Source organism: Camelus bactrianus, chromosome 28 (genome assembly GCF_048773025.1).
Source record: "Camelus bactrianus isolate YW-2024 breed Bactrian camel chromosome 28, ASM4877302v1, whole genome shotgun sequence".
Taxonomy (NCBI): domain Eukaryota; kingdom Metazoa; phylum Chordata; class Mammalia; order Artiodactyla; family Camelidae; genus Camelus; species Camelus bactrianus.
In genome coordinates, this window is record NC_133566.1 from 17,902,526 (window position 1) to 17,917,338 (window position 14,813).

General features: G+C 44.2%; 1 protein-coding gene across 5 annotated transcripts in view; it reads left to right on the forward strand.

Annotated features, from left to right (window-relative positions):
- The window catches only part of IL37 (interleukin 37), a 107,582-nt gene that overhangs the window by 18,970 nt on the left and 73,799 nt on the right, over window positions 1–14,813 (forward strand). For all 5 annotated transcript variants that reach the window (XM_074354650.1, XM_074354652.1, XM_074354653.1 and 2 more), the window contains exon 2: window positions 4,115–4,269. The gene's annotated coding sequence lies outside the window, so the exon portion shown is untranslated. The remainder of the gene's footprint in view (window positions 1–4,114; window positions 4,270–14,813) is intronic.

Consider the following 14,813-nt stretch of genomic DNA (forward strand, 5'->3'; position numbering starts at 1 on the left):
ACGTTCATTCAACAGTATACTGGCCAGAATAATGGCAAATTATATACTTGATAATAGTGTTTACAGAGCTCCCAGGAGTTTCCGACTTGGTTCCTTTATTAGTTGCTTTGTTCTAAACAATGATAAACATGGAGTCTTAGAAAAAGGGAAGAAGAGCCGGAAACTCATTTCTAAAAATATTCAGTGGGGGAGAGAGGGAGAACTAAAATCGGAATTGTAGATGGCTAGAATGGGAGAGAGGCGCAGGAGCTGTAGTTTGTGTTTTGGCTTAATTTGTTTTTTGCACTGCAGGGCCGAGGATGAATTGATGGAACACTTGGCAGCGAAGGGCTGACTCTTGAGGGAGAGATTCCATCTTTTCTGAAGAGGGAGGTTTGCTTGAGTAGGCAACAGCCTCCTGGTTAGGGCAGGGTGGAGGAGAGAAGAGTGATATTCAGCCACAGAAGTCTTAATCCTCTTACTCCTCTGAGCGCCTCAGTCCATTTCAGACAGTAAGTGGCGGAGCTTCAGGAGAAAACTGTGCCCTGGCCACGGTAGAGCGAAGTCGCCATCTTCCAGAGCCCAAAGAGAAGCCTGGCCTTCTCTAGGCTTAACTCCAGCTGTGTGAGGGTCGTGCAGACTCAGGGAGGTGTGAGCAAGGCCAGAGCCAGTGGCTGGATTCAGGAATGGAGACTAGGGGAGAGGAAAGGACTGTAAATGGCACTGATTCAGTGCTGCTTGGTCGTTACTATCAAAGATTTTTGGCACCCCGAGGCTAGCCCAGTTTGGGTGGTAGAACACCAGAATCTTGGCAGGTAAGTGTTTCAGGTTTTCTGGTTGGGGTTGAAGCCTCATAATTTAAAACAAAGGAAATAGATGGGAAAAGAAGGTGGGGGAGGAATAGAAATGTAAAGAGAGGAAGGCAAGGCACCACAACGCAACATACTGAAAAGCAAAAAAACTCAGAACTAGGAGTCACGTGGTCTGTGTGAGTTGAGTAAAGTATTCTGTTTGGTCTTGTTTAACTGCAAACAATGAGGCTAGTTAGGTGGTCATTGAGGTCTGTCCTAGGTGCAAAATTTCTGATTCTGATTCAGTTGCCCAGTCCAGTTCCTGCTGGTCATAGGCCTGGTGTTACAGCAATTATAAATAAGAGCCGTGGAAATACTGGCGTCTTGGCTGTAGGCAGTGCCAGGGTAGGACCAGGTTGGACGGATCGGGGTGGATCCTTTTGTGAACAGTGATGGCTGCCAATTCTCTGTATCTGTGGTTCTCCTTTAGGCAACACAGAAATGTTATCCCTGGTTATTCCCCTCGGCCTCCCACAGATCTTGTGAGGACTATTACTAAGAAACAATTGCAAAGCACGCTGTGAACGTGGGCTGCTATGGAGATGCAGCTAAACAAAAATAATAACAGCACTAATGATGGCTTCTGTCTCTTGGGAACAGTCATGTATGGCCATCATCGTAACGCCTGAGTTCACAGAAGAAAACAGAGCTCTCATGAAAGTAATGGTTTGAAACTTCAACAGGGAGGACATTTTCAGGTGAAAACCTCCACTGAAACCCTGAAGTTATTCAGTTTCTGGGAGGAATACATACCACCTCTTTGGTAATCCAGGAAAATACCCTTGGTTCCACCGTCAGTGGCCACACCCATCCTGGCCGATGTCACATCTGCTGCAGAGAATTCCTCCAGTGTGGCTGATGACTTTCTCAAGGAGGGTTTGAACTTTTCTCTAGACAGCCAACTCAGGTTGCAGCCTTGTCTAGCCTTTTCCTGCACATGACCTTCTTGGAAGCTGGTTTTTAAAGAAAGCAATGTGCGTCAGGTTTATAGAGTGAGAGGTCCTTGCTTGGTTTGGGGGAACCTGCTTTTCTGTGAGTGTGAACAAAGGTTGACTTGCAAGTAAGCCTCACTCAGCACCAGACCACCTCTTCCCAGGGAACACGGAGAGACTCTAGGTAGAACTCTGCTGGAGCCCAAGGGTGTTTGGGGGTTGTCGTGCGACTGACACTTTGGGTGGCTTTTCACGCACCCACCTCTTGACTTCTTTAGGGGAAGGGTATAGCTCAAGTGGTAGAATGCATGATTAGCGTGCAGGAGGTCCTGGGTTCAGTCCCCAGTACCACCTCCAAAAGCAAACAAACAAACAAATAAACCTAATTACCTCCCTGCCCACCTCCCCCACCAATAAATCCTTCTTTAATCAGTTTTACCTGACTCATCCAGAAAAACATTATTGTGCACTTATTCTATGCCAGGGATTTTGCTGGGCATCAGTGTTTTTCTTTCATGATTCACACAATCAGGTATGTGAGATGAGATAGTGCAGTATTTTGGTAGGTGAGTGGATATGCTTTATAAGCTCCAGAAGCTGTGGGTCCAAAAAATCACGTGATGCTTTCCTTTGAAAACTGCTTTACATAGTTCACAAAGAGCTCTCTCTCACCCGCCCTGTCTCACTGGCGCCTCGCTTTACCTACGAGAGGTAGTGATTACCACACCCTTTCACAGCTGAGGACCTTTGAAGGGGTTAAGTAACCAAACGACGGTCCCCAAAGTGGCAGAGCCAGTGCTTGGATTCAGGTCCCAAGTCCAATCTTCTCCTTCTGCTGCATAGAGAAGCTCAAGTCTCTTATCACCACCAACGCCAAGTGACAGGGCTGAAACTGATCATCCTTAAAGGTCTTTCCAGCCTCAAACAGTGTATCATTCAGTGATTGTAGGATTCTTTGTTAAAAAAAAAAAAGAAAAATGGTTTGAAATAACCTCCATCTCTCTTCTCTCCCTCCAATGAAATCTTGATTTTTTTCTTTGAAATACAGGAAAGGGGTGAAGGTGATCAGCGTACCTGAGTGCATGGTCGATGGTGGAGTCTGGTTGGGGATTTAGTGACGCTCTTGCTATTGTACGTGGAGACAGGAAATGCCTATAATCGTCTACAGAACCAACTTTAAAATCATTGCATGTAGTTGGATCTCTCAGGGTGCTTGAATGAAGAGAGAAAACATGACTTTTCTCTATAAGGGAACAGCAATTATTTCCTTTTAGGTGATAGAAAGCCTCTTCAGAGGAATAAAGTGCGTGTAAAGCATCACATGCAGAGACGATTGACCCTTTGGCTCAACCCTCGCCCTGTTTAGTTATAATGTTTTTAAATTCCGTGACAGTGGGAAAGAGGAAAGGGTCTAACAGTTAACCATGTCTTTGATGATCCTGGCATTATAATACATTATCTCCTTTAATCTCTAATCAAACCTGCAAGGTAGGCATTCTTATTACATTTTACAGAAGAGGAAGTCAAGGTCCCGGAAGATTAAGCAACTGTCTAAGGTCACAAGGTTACCAAGTTGCCTAAATGGGATTCAGACTCCAGAGCATGGCCTCAGCCAACCACAAGACCTTCTCTTTTTCTTAGCACGTCTTCCTTTCCTTTGCTCTTGTTGATTTCTGATTTGTTTCTGCTTTGTCTCCTCTATTGAAGGACATAGAATGATATATGTTGGAGAACGATGCACTTCAGATTCCATCTAAATTAAACTCTCACTTTATTACAGAGGAAGCAGGCTCAGAGAAGGGAAATGCCTAAGTCTCAAGGTCACACGGAGAGTTCATTATAAGAGTAGGAATGAAAATGGAAACTCACTGTTTCTTGATTTCTAGTTTGAAATATCCTGGCTCTTTAGTAAAAGGTAAAGTGAAGAAAAGATATCTCTCCATGGCTTCTCGCCCGTAAATAAAAAAGGAGTTTAAAAAAAAAAAGAGACCCTATTCAGTGAGCAAAACAGCCATGGTTTCTGCTCTCCTGCAAGCTGACAGTACTGATCAGTAACCCCCACATGAGTAGATGTGTACCAACTGAGATACGTGTAGTGTGCGCATTGAACAGAGGAGCTAGTCTTAGATAGGGCGTGGGTAGTTCAATGGAGAGGGAAGAGGGAATATTCCAGGCAGAGCAAATTCCATGGGGGCCAAAACAGTTCAAGTAGGGCATTGAGGCTGGAGCCCAGAGTTGGGGTGATGGGTAGGCTAAACTGGTGGTGAAATGAGGATGGGGAGAAAGGCAAGAGCCAGAAAGGCAGGGCCTTGTGTAGACCCCACTAACATCTTTACCCATTTAACTTTGCAGAAACTTTGGGCAAGTGCTGTGGAACTTGGAGAGCAGAGGGATGGCTGTGGCTTGGGGAAGATGGAGAAATTCAAGTTGGCAGAATCAGGAAGGGACAGTTTCATGATCAGCCGGCAAATCCCCGTTTGGCCGTGACCCCTTCTCTTCGCCTAAGGGTATTTGTTTCCTAATTTATGTGCCTTTTTGGCTTGTTTGTATCTCGATTCCCTTTCTCTCTTCTCTTGCGATGGTGGTAAATAGGGCTGTGTCCCCTCTTTTCCTTCTCCTTTGGCTGTGTGCCCTTTTTTTTGTCTTTCACAGAAGCACTTTTAGAAATCGGAGTTCATGGGAAAGTCTCCTGTGTGGCAGCAGTCGTTTCTGTGCCTGTGTCTCACTTTTCTTCTTGCTGGTTAATTTTGACTGTCTAATTAGAAGCGCGTTTTTAAGGAATTTCCTTTCCTTTCAAGTCATTTTCTTCATCGGAGTCATAGTTACCTCTGGTCTGAACTTGTTTCTCAATTTAAAAAAAACTTGTATTATCTTTTTACTTTTTTCGATTCTAAAACATGTTTATTAAATATTGGTAGGGAAATGTGCAAAGAAAAGAAGAAAATAAACACCCGCCCACTGTTGAATAACTAAAAGTAGTCACTATTACTATTTTGGTGAATTTCTTTTCAGTCTTTCTTTTTTCAAGGCATACATAGATTTGTTTTTAGACAAACGAGATACTCCATGCATTTCGACATTTGCTTTCCTGAAATCTAAGGAGCATGTATTTGGTAGACCATGCTCATTGAATATCCATCTGCCCATTTGTGGAATTACTGGATAAATGCCTGTCTTCATTTCCTGGTCTCCCTTGCAGTTAGATTAGGGACACATGGCTTGTCTGGCCAATGTACTGTGAGCAGGAAGTGAGATGAGATATGTTTCACCTCCAGGCTGATGCAATCAAGGACCAGTGTGTGCCTCCGTCATTGCCAACTTCCCCTGATGCAGCAACTTCGGAGGTCATGTGTCCCATATGTTGTGGTTAGAAATGCATGAGGTGTGGCTGCTAATGCATGAGATTAAAACAACCTGCATTTGTGTTAAGTTGCTGAGATTTCAGAGTTTATTTGTTACTGTGGCAAAACCTAACCTATTCTGATTACAACTGTATCTGAGGGTCCTTCCTTTCTCTATCACAAACTTCAAAGTATGATGCACTTTTTCTCAAAATTCCTCTTTCATATAATCAATTCCTTCTTGGACAGAAGTGTGTCTAGATTAGCATTCCTCTTGCCACATTCTTCGGCCTCTGGGAGATGAATTTCCCAATAAAGCAAATCAAGAACTTAATCAGATGCTTTCATTTTGGCCAGATATTCCAGATATAAACATCAATTAGCTGTGAAAACAAGATAGCCAATAAAAGTTGGTACTGTCGAATGAACATCCCAGAAACAAATCATATAATTACATTAAAAATCTAACATTTATAGGGTGCTTTACAGTTTTTCAAGGCATTTTTTTTATAAACATAAATATAAGCATCTAATATGATGTGAGACTGACTTATTATGCATGCAGATGGTCCTTTGCAAAGGTCCTATGCTTAATGCATAATATTCTCCCTTCCTTTAGTATGAACTCCTGGCTGCTGGAGAGGATGGACCCCTGATTAGAGCAATTCCGGCCCAGGGTAAGGAGTGGCCAGTGTGACAGACAGTGTACTTCAAGAGAGTTAAGTCTGGCTCTGACCTATGGCAATTTCCACACATCCCTGGGCTTTCCTTATCTCTAAAGGGAGGAAGTTGTGCTGGATGATGGCTAGGGTTCTTCCAACCCTAACTGTCCAATCCATATTTCATGATTACCCTGAACATGTCCTTTTTCTTCCTCTGGGCACCTCTGTGCTCTTGAAATTTTATGTTCGTATAGTGGAGTCCACGCTGGACTCATTCCTTACTGTCCTTTTGTAGACTTTCTCAGCCACACGTACAGTTGAGTCACAAATAGATACACGCTTTTCATGACTTCAGTGGCAAATTTGATTTGTCACTCTGAGTAGAAACAGAAATAAGTTCCTCTTCTGCTGCAGAAATATAGGACAGTTGCTGATAAATTAGAAAGAAATGGCACTTTTATTCCATCTGTTAAGTGGTGATGACTCAGACTTGTTTTCTAGAAAGCTTGAGATACATGGAGGGCCATTTGGGCCTTCAATTACCATCAAGAAAAGGAAGTTTAAGTTTCTGAATCTGAAAGGTTGGACAAGTTTTGGAGTGTTCTGATATAAAAGGAACATCCAAGGAAGAAATACTGTCTTAATTTCCCCTCTCCTGGATTCGTCCATCCAGGGGGTCTACCATCCAGTGCTGTTCCCCATATGCCACTATATCCCCTGCAGGGTTGCTCAAAGCATGGTGGCTCACCTGGGCGAGAAGGAGCAGCCTGAGAGAGCCTCGACTCAGGAGCAGAACCTGGAGGCGGAGAGAAGCAGGTGTTCCTATAGCATACTTCCATGGAACCTTCCTGAAGTCATCTTGCCAGGTCCATCATGTGTTAAGGCATTGTAGTGGGAGCCACAGGGAAGAGGTGGCAAAAAACTCCACTTGCCCTTAACAGGCTTGAACTTGTGGGCAAGACTTGTGCAGATGACGGTAGAACAAGCGGAATAAAAGAAGTGCTGTGATAGAGACAGGAGCAGACCGACGGGAAGAGAGTGACTGAAGCAAACACAGAGAATTAGGGAAGCCTTCCTGGAGGCTGCATTTTAGCTCTTGAAGAATTAGATTTAGGAGGTGGAGAGTAGGTAGTCCAGGCTGAGGAAATTGGGTTAGCAAAAGCGTAAGGCATATTATCATATTAAGTGAAATAAGTCAGACAGAGAAAGACAAATACATGATATCACTTAAATGTGGAATCTAAAAAAAATGATACAAATGAGCTTTTTTGCAAACCAGAAATAGACTCACAGGCATAGAAAGCAAACTATAGTTACCAAAGGGGATAGGGGTGGTGGGGTAGGGATAAATTAGGAATTTGGGATTGATATATACACACTACTGTATATAAAATAAAGAATAGGACCTAATGTATAGTACAGGGAATAATAATAACAATGTATATTCCATGTCTTGTAATAATCTATAATGGCAAAGAGTCTGAAAAAAATATATAGTTTAATCACTTTGCTGTACACCTGAAACTAACACAACATTGTAAATTAACTATGCTTCAATTAAAAAAAAAAGCATAAGACATAACATTTCATGTCTGTCTCTCCTACTGTGTGGCCCTGGGCAAGTTCCTTAAGTTTTAGAGCTTTGATTGCCTCATCTGTAAAACTGGGCTTGTAATTCTTACTTCATAGAGTTTTGGAAGGATTAAATGAGATTGTGTTTGTAAAAGTGTTCAGTTTAGCGTTAGTTTCTTTTTCCTTCTTCCCCAATCCATCATCCTCCCATCTCTCCACATTTGCCCAGGCTGTTCCCCCTTTAGGATTCATTCTCCCCCCTCCTCCATCCATGTAATTTGGATCTTTCCTTACTGCTCCAGGTCCCTCCTTGACACAGAATGGAAAGCATAGATTTGCTGCAGGGAATGTCAAATCTGACTAGCCAAAAATCAGGTTATAGTCAAAGGAATTCTGAGTAGAATGCAAGCTTGTCTATAGTCAGTTATAGTAGGCTGAAATAATTATTAAAAGTTATCAGTTCATTCATTCTTTCATAGAAGATGGGGATCTTTGATCCAGGAATGTGTTTGGAGCTGAGGAATGAGGTGTGATTAAGAGAAGCATGGCCTGAGTCTCATGGAAGAGTGTCTGCTCCCAGGGACGCCATGTCTTGCACATATGGTCACAGTTGTGGGTGGTTATTAAGAGAGGGGTGGTATGGGATGCTATGGAGCTAGATACTAGGTGGGGGAGGGGAGCACATAATCTAGTCTGCAAGGTCACAGAAAGTCTCTCTGAGAAAGCAACATAATGGACAGGAAGGGTGGGATTTAGGCAGATGAAGGACAGGTAGGTGTAGGGAAAGAGATTTGTGTCTTGGGCAACGAACAGCATGTGCGTAGACCCCGAAGTTAGAAGGACCAAGCTGCGTTAGAGAAACTGAAAAGTGGCCCGTCTGGCAGAAGTCAAAGGAGTGAGGGGCAAAGTGGCATAAGATGAGGCTGAAGAGCAGGCAGGGCCAGGTCACAGGCAACCTTGTAAACAAATTAAGGACATTGGATTTATCCTGAAGGCAGTTTTGAGGTGTTTTTAAGCAGGGGAGTGGTCAAATCAGATTTGTGTTTTCAAAAGATCTGTAAGAATTCTGAAGGGGAGAAAGCAAATGAGGGGAGAAGGCTGTTGGATCATCCAAGTGAGAGATGAGGATGGTTTGGACTTGGATGGTGGCCATGGAGATGGGGAGAAAAGGATGCACTTGAGTTATCAGAAGGAGGCTCTACACGACTTGGTGATTGGTTAGATTTGGGGTGTGAGGAAGACAGGTGGCACCAAGGGAGCTACCCACTTGGATGGTTGACGTATGTGAGTTATACATATTCCGGGAGGAGCGGTGAGGAATAAATACCAAAGCACCATTTTCTGAGAGAAATGGTGGCAGACGTGGAGAAAAGGATGTGGAGTGGGAGGAGCCCGTGAGGCGAATCCAGTAGGAAGTGCACCCATGCGCTGAGAGCTCAGAAGACCGTGGGCTAGAGCTGGCGATGTGGAATCCTTAGCAATGGGAATCTTGAGAGTGGGTGAGAGAGTTGGGGAGGCACACCTAGCAGTCAGAAGGCAAAACTCAGGAAGTGCAGGTAAGGGGACTGGGAAGCAGAAGTCAGGGAAGTAGGGCAAGCAGGGAGAGTGTGGTGTCCTTCAAGGGAGCGGGCTCTGGTCCATCCACGCAGAGATACAGCTGGTGTGCCGCGCACGTCAGTGCAGCCGCAGCCGTCACCGGCTCACCTTTGGTGGTGCTCATTGCTCCTTCCAGCTTGCTCTGACCTGTTACAGCGCTTTCATTTTCAGTCTCCCCGAGCCTCTTCTGCCTCCAGCTCTTACTTGACTTAGAGGAAAGTATTCTGATCAAATCTTTGGTGCAAAATTTCCAGGACTGAATAGGGTGCAACTTGCAGACATTTATGTCTCTTAAAAGAAGAGCTTGGAGAAAGCCAGGTCTTACTGGGGCCTGGGAGCTGTGCTTTTGTGAGGGCTACTGACCCACTGAGAAAAGTCAACACATGGGCATCAATGTGTGGTGTAATTTAAAATTTTACAAATTAACATTGGGCATCATAACACTTCATTCAATACTTGTATAAATATCCCTAAATCCAGTTAAGACTAGAGGTGAAAGAGGAGAGAAATAACAACTGAATAATAAAAATATATTAGAGAGGTAGAGGGCTTGTGTCGGAGTCAGGAGAAAAGATGGGAACGGTAGGCGGGGGTTCCCAAGTTGCGGCGGGCCTCGCGCAGTATAACATCTGGACTTCGTGAGCAAGGGGGAACCCCTGGAGCGTTCTGCGCAGAGCGATGCTGTGACGCAGAAAATTCTGACTGTGATTGTTAGCACAGGAAGTGAGTGAAGCTGGGAGACCACTCTGCTCCTCCCGGTGGAAGGGGAGGAAGGCGCTGTCTGAGGGGCAGTGATGCGACCAGGTGGAGGGACCGAGCTGAGATGCCCGAATGCGGAAGGAGGGACTGACGTGATGGGTCAGCGGTGTGCAGAGAGAAGAAAGAGGACTCTGGGCTGACATCAAGATCTTGAGTCTGGACAACAGAAATGGAGAAGTCTGGAGGAGGAAATGGTTCGGGGAGGAAAACGATGATTTAGGCTCTGGACAGTTTGAGTCACCACATAGGGTCGGCTTAACTGATAGAGAAGCATTTCCTGAATTTCCCCATTTTGGTTAGTTCTGCTTTGTCTGCGGTCCCGGGAATTTCTATAGACTGGAACCAGTGGCCTTGCAGAGTTTGGAAAGAAGGAATTCATAGAAATAAAGTGAAAAGTGAAGAAGTGACGTTTTTCTTTATCTCATAGGTTTGTGGGAGGAGACAGGATCCTCTGACTGTCAGTCTAAGATGTCCTCAAATGCAGCCTGAAAGGCAGTGGATCACACATAAGAGCCAAACTTCCAGTATTTAAAACCAGAGGGGGAAAGCATAGACTAAGTAATAAATGGTGTTTGGGAATTAATAATTTCCTTTGAAAATATAAAAAATGAAAAGATTGCCTTCTTTTCTTCTTACCAAATTCAATTCCAAATAAATTAAAGGCTTAAACATTAAAAAAATGAAATCATAAAATTACGAGAAGAAAATAAAGGCAAATATTTATATCATCCTGGGACTCAATTTCCATAGGATAAATTTTTTCTGGCTAAATTTCTAAAAGTGGAATTCAGACTCCAAAGGTTTATGGACATCTTTGCCAGACTGTCCTTCCGGGAAGATTGTGTCCCTTGACCCAGCCACCAGCATTGTATGAAAGTGTCCATTTTCCCATACTTTGGCCACTGCGCACAATTTTCACTTTAAAAAATTCATTGATTTTCTGTTAATGAATTTTACCCTTTTTGATTTTTTACTGTTAGCTTTTACGAGCACTTCATAAAATAATAATGCAAGCTCTTTGAGACAGAGGCGGCAAATTTTTTTTTTCCTTTTGTTCTGCGTTTTAGCTACTGAGCCATATCTGTATGATCCCGTTTTTATAAAAAACAAAAAAGACTGGCTGGATGTATATCAATATGTCAAGAACAGAAATATTTTGGATTTTTGATCACAGATGTTTTAAATTTTCTTCTTTGTGCTTTTCTTTATTTTAAAACATTTCTATAACAAACAAATGTTACTTTTGTTATAATAAGAAAAACATTTAAAAATGTTTAAAAACATTTAAAACATTAAAAAAAAAGTCTTCCCTAATTGCCTATGAAAATTTTATGAAGAGATCTTCCTCTGGCCTTCATTTCTTGGGAATTTTCTCTTCTGAGGTCCTGAAAGGGGGGTGAGCACACACCCCTCTTTTTGTTGGACACCTTGGTGGCTTTTTGGGTGGCAGACCCCTGTATAAAGGTCCTTCTAGTCTGTTCCTCGTGCTCAGCGTTACTTAATATTCTGGGAAAGCTTCTGACCCAGCCCTCCCCACTCTAATTGAGCCAGGCCCTAGAACTCATTATTTCATTACCATCCACTTGCATTGTCTCAATGCAATCTCTGTTAATGTCTAATCTGGCATTTCCTGTCTCAACTCTTCAGTTTCATTAAACACAAACTGTAGAAGACTCCTAGTTTGTGACCATACCTTCTACTGTTTAGAATTCTGAAACTGTGTTCCTAGTCCAACCTCTTCCCCAGGGCAGGAGTAAGTACTGTCAGTTGCATTTCCTGCAAAGATGAGGCTAATTCAAGAAGTGGAGTGGGGTACCTGTAACTTTGTTTAGCAGCCCACTCTGTGTTGTTAAAATAGTCTCCCTTTTGGTGAACCAAAGCCTGTAAATGCCTCTGTGAGTCCCATCTGTTTATCCAAGGTGTGCCTTCAAAGATGCACAGAGGTGCGGACACCGCAGCAGAGCTCTTGAGGAACATGGAGACATCGCTCGTGCGTGGCCCCCCCTCCCCAAGTCTGCTCTAACTGCCCCTCTCCCAGCTTGTCTCTCAGACCCCTCAGTGACCTGGTTGCTCTCCTCAGTGAAGCCTCAGCTCGCCCATGGCCCTCCTGAAATACTCATGACCCCGAATCCTCCAGGCGTGGAGGACAGTGTGGGCTGCGCTTTCTGCTCCTCTCCAGTGGAGCAGAGGTGAACCGCATTTTTCTTCTTTTAAATCCTTAGCAACTTTGTCTCTAGAGGCAAGGCCTGGCTAAACCATTCACGTTAAGGATTGGGTTGAGGAGGACTGAGATTATCATGAAACTGCAACTCTATTCAGTTTGAGGGGGACGGAGCTCCCATATGCAGGGGTCTTGAGTGATTAATGCATCTGTAGGGAACTCCTTGCTTCCTTTATCATTGCAGCAAGAAGAGCCCGACCTTGCAGCCTGACAGACAAACGTTTTCTATCATCTGAAATGGGGTAGCCGTGCTTTCCTTATGAGGTAGTTGGGGAAATCAAACAAAAGGTGAATTTCCTGGTAACAAAATCAAGACTCAAAAATATTTAAGTTCCCTGCTTTTGCATCTGATGGAGTCCTTAAAATCTCTGGAAATTTGCATCTCTCATAGGAATGAAATTTCTCTAACGTAATATAGCAAATTCTTCTTCACTGATACGTATAATTTTGATCACCTGTAAACGTTTGCAATTCAGTTACTCTAATGTTCTCATTGTACAGATAAAAAAAAAATTGAGCCTCTGGGAAGTTGAGTGAGTTGCCCATGGCTACTTACCTAATTTTTGACTAGATGACGGACTGGAACGAGAGTCCAGGCCACCTCCTTACCAATCGCCTACTCTGTCTTCTGATCCTCACTGTCTCTGTGTTTGCGTCTGTGCCTTTGACTAGGCACAGCTTAACCCGTGGGACTACCAGTTTGTAGCTAATTCCATTTACTGAAAAAGACTGATCAATCAAGCAACAAGTATTTCCAGACTTGGCGCCATTCTTGGCACCAAAGAAGATAACATATCTCCAGACTCTTTAGGCCTCGTTACACACCTATAAGAATGTCTAAAATGAGAAGGACTGAGCACACCAAGTGCAGATGATGAGGATGTGGAAGAACTAGAACAAATGATACAATTACCTTGGGAAACAAGTTGACAGTGTCTTAAAAATTGAAACATATGTCTACCGTATATCTACTGTATATGACTCAGACTTTCCACTCTTAGGTTTTTATTTACCCAAAGGAAATGAAAACATGTGTTTATACAAATACATGTCAGGAATATTTACAGCAGCTTTATTTGTCATTACTAAAAATGGAAGCAACTCAATGCCATCAGCAAGTGAATAAACAAACCGTGAGACATCCACGTGATGGAAAACTGCTTGGCGACGAACGGAATGAATGATGCACACAACAATATGGATGAACCTCGAAATAATTATGCCGAAGGAAGCCAGACGCGAAGGAATACATACTGTACGATTGCATTTATATAAAATTCTAGAAAACGCAAACTGATCTGTGGGACTGAAAGCTCCGATGATTGTCTGGCACTGGGGTTACACAGGGGCCTGAGGAAACTTTGGAGGGCAATGGAAATGTTCATTATCTTGATTATGGTGATAGTTTCACTGGTGTATGCCTATGTAGAAATGATCAAATTGTCTGCTTTCAATGTGTGCATTTTTTGGACTGTAAGTTGCATGTCAAAAAGCTGTTATAAAAGACTATACGGAGAAAAACAAAACGAAGCAAAAGTTTTCTGGGCCTCATACTGTGTGGGGGTAAAGGAATGACAAAAACGTAATTTCAGTTTCCCTGGCTCTGCTCCCTTCCGGCCAAGAACTCGGATTCCCACCCCGCGTCTGACCCAGCTTGTCTTGGACTCAGAGCTAGCTTTGGGGCTATCTGACAGATAAATCAGCCTGGCGGCTGCAGTCCCCTCATGGCACTGCCCCTGCTGTTGCTGACAGTGGCCTGTGATGCCTCAGGAGGTCACAGCCCTGGCCCTGCTGCCAGGGGCCAGCAGCGAAGGCTGATGTCCACACCGGAGGCCTGTCTCTCCGGGAGGGGCTGTCCTCTGAGGACCCGCATGTGGACAGGCCCCAAGGCTATTCTGCATCCGTGCAGAGGAGGGAAGACCACATCCCTGCCCCCTGCCCCTGTGTCCCGGGGACTGTTACACCCACGCCCCACGGAGTCGCTGGTGAAATACCTTCCCCAAGGCCCTTTCTGGGTGATTCCCGTGCCCGAGGGGAGGCGCCTACTAGAGAGGATGCCACCCTGTTACCTCACACAATTCCTTGCAGATTCTCCTGCCCCCGCATACAAATCAGCTCATGCCAATGAGTGACTTCCTGCCGCCTGCCCCAACCACTCAGCTGACCTGCCTGGACGAGTTGTCTCCGAGCACCTGGGCGACCTAGGACTGTGCCTGGCACGCGGGTTCGATCTGGCCGGCAAATCCCAGAAATGGAAGACTTTCTCTGTTTCCCATTGCTTCTTCTGAGGCTCCCAGTCAGGGAGGAAGGTCAGACAGAAGAGGGAGGGGAAAGAGGAAAGAGTGAAGGAACAGACATGCTCCCCTTCCCAGAGGCACAGGCCAGGCTGAGCAGGCTTAGAGTTAGATGTGGGACTGGGGTTCTCCCTCCTTCCCCCCTCTCCAGCTGTCACCACGAACGTTTTCGAACATTCAGACAAGTTTAAAGAAGAGCACGATGAAATGTGTCAGCCAGGGAAAGGCAACGACTGTATGATATCACTTATATGTGGAATCTAGAATACAGCCAACTAGTGAGTGTAACAAAAAAGAAGCAGACTCACAGGCGTGGAGAACAAACTAGTGGTTACCAGTGTGGGGAGGGGGGCAACACAGGGGTGAGGTAGTGGGAGGTACAAACCGTTGGGTGCAAGATAGGCTGCAAGGATGTCTTGTGCAATGTGAGGAACAGAGCCGATATTTTGTCATAACTGTAAATGGAGTGTAATCTTTAAAAATTTTATTAAAAAAATTTTAAAAATTAAAAAAGTGAAAGGATAGCACCATGAACATCTGTATACTCATCTTCCTAAACCAGTAGTCCTCAGTGTGTTGTCACATTTGTTTCACACACACACAGGG